Raw genomic sequence first — 2,500 nt, forward strand, 5'->3', positions numbered from 1 at the left:
TTATGTAGTATAAAGTTTCAAGCAATTTTATTGTATTGACATTCTATGTTAATCTCTCTCTCTCTCTCTCTCTCTCTCTCTCTCTCTCTCTCTCTCTCTCCAAGAAGAATGCACTAATGAAATATGTGTTATGTAGTATCTTAAAGTTGAAGCAATTTTATCATATTAACATGCTATGTTACTCTCTCTCTCTCTCTCTCTCTCTCTCTCTCTCTCTCTCTCCAAGAAGAATGCACTAATGAAATATATGTGTTATGTAGTATCTTAAAGTTTGAAGCAATTTTATTATATTGACATGCTACGTTACTCTCTCTCTCTCTCTCTCTCTCTCTCTCTCTCTCTCTCTCTCTCTAAGAAAAATGCACTCATGAAATATTAGCTACCTTCACTGTCTTTCTAATGACAGAACCTTTTGCTTGTTATCATTAATCCAATTTGTTTTTTATTTATACAAATATCTTGTCGATCAAAGAGAATTCTTATTTGCTCCTGAATATATCACAATCCTATATCTAGAACGAATCTCAATTATATAATTAATGTAGCTTAAAAAGAGTAAATATACATAACAGAGAATCTGACAAAACATAAGTAAAATTGAATACTTTCTATAATAATCTTTAAGGGCTGCTTTCCTGGTCCTATCATACAAGGAACCCTACGCACTACAGGACCTGCAGGATCTGTTTATCCTATACATTCTTAGGTATGTTGGCGTATCATACAATGTATTGTAGGTTTACTGTCAAATCCATATTATCAAAGTCCTTAAAGAACAAGAGTCTTCAGTCTCTGGTTAAAAGCCTTAATATCTTCAGTCTTTTGGATTTCCAGTAGGACTCAAACATTAAATAAAAAAAGAATATGTATACATAATATATATACATATATATGTATATATGTATGAATATGTATATATATGTACGTATATATATATATATATATATATATATATGTATAATGCAGAAATAGTTTAGATTGGAAATGAAATAACATTGGCAGGAGAATAAGAATATCAAAATTAGAGTATAGAAGATTTAGACCATCCTTGAGCTTAGAAAACCTCTGTTTGGCTACACTAAACAACTGCCCTCTAAACAATTCCAGCTCTTACATTCATTAAAAAGTAAACAAAAGTCTATATAATAAGAAAATATTATAGATTAGTACATAAATAACATTGACAAATAAAATGAATCTAAATAATGAAATCAGAAAAATTAATAATTTGACTACTCAAGAGCTTGGGAAAGTCTCTATTCATGATACAAATTTTTTAGTCCTCTTCTTTCTCTACAAGATTTTGCCTATTTGGAGTCGCTGTAATGGTTCCTGAACACAGCCTCCCATTTCCTTCGGTTCAGTGCGTCTCCCTTGCTCAATCCCAACTCCTCATTTCTCTTTTCACACAATATATCTAAATTTTGGTCTAACTAACCTTCACTTGTTCTCAGCTTTATCCTTTCTTGTCTTCTTCTCGTCTCTTTACATGTCCATACCATCTCAGTCTACTTTCTCTCACCTTTGTTGAAGCTGGTGCTATTTTGAGAAGGCCTCTAATCTGTTTGTTCTTAATTTTATCCTTTCTTGTCTCCTCTCGTCTCTCTACATGTCCATACCATCTCGGTCTACTTTTTCTCGTGTTAGTTGAAGTTGGTGCTATTTTGTGAACACCTCTAACATAATTGTTGTTAATTTTATCCTTTCTTGTATTCCTCTCTTCTCTCTACATGTCCATACCATCTCATTCTACTTTATCTCACCTTGGTTGAAGCTGGTGCTATTTTGAGAGTACCTCTAACCTTTTTGTTCGTAACTTTATCCTTTCTTGTCTGCCTCTCGCCTCTCTACGTGTCCATACCATCTCAGTCTACTTTCTCTCACCTAGGTTGAAGCTGGTGCTATTTTGAAAGGGCCTATAACCTGTTTGTTCTTAATTTTATCCTTTCTTGTCTTTCTCTTGTATCTCTACATATCCATACCATCTCAGTCTACTTTCTCTTACCTTGGTTGAAGCTGGTGCTATTTTGAGAGCGACTATAACATGCTTGTTCTTAACTTTATCCTTTCTTGTCTTCCTCTCGTCTCTCTACAGGTCCAAACCATCTCATTCTACTATCTCTCCCCTTGGTTGAAGCTGGTGCTATTTTAAGAGCGACTATAACCTGTTTTTTCTTAACTTTATCTTTTCTTGTAAGTCCACATTACCATCTCGACATCTTCATCCCAGTTACACCAATCTTGCCTTTTGTCTCTCTACATGTCCATACCATTTCATTCCACTTTCTCTCACCTTGGTTGAAGCTGCTGCTATTTTGAGAGTACTTTCAACACGATTGTTCTTAAGTTTATCCTTTCTTGTAAGTCTACATTGGCACCTCAACATCCTCATCTCACTTATACCAATCCTGTTCTCATCTCTCTTCTTAGTTACCCAGATTTCGGACGAGTTCAACATTGCAGGTCTCACTACCCAGCGCTGGTGCAGATTTTTTTTTTT

Source organism: Palaemon carinicauda, chromosome 20 (genome assembly GCF_036898095.1).
Source record: "Palaemon carinicauda isolate YSFRI2023 chromosome 20, ASM3689809v2, whole genome shotgun sequence".
NCBI lineage: Eukaryota > Metazoa > Arthropoda > Malacostraca > Decapoda > Palaemonidae > Palaemon > Palaemon carinicauda.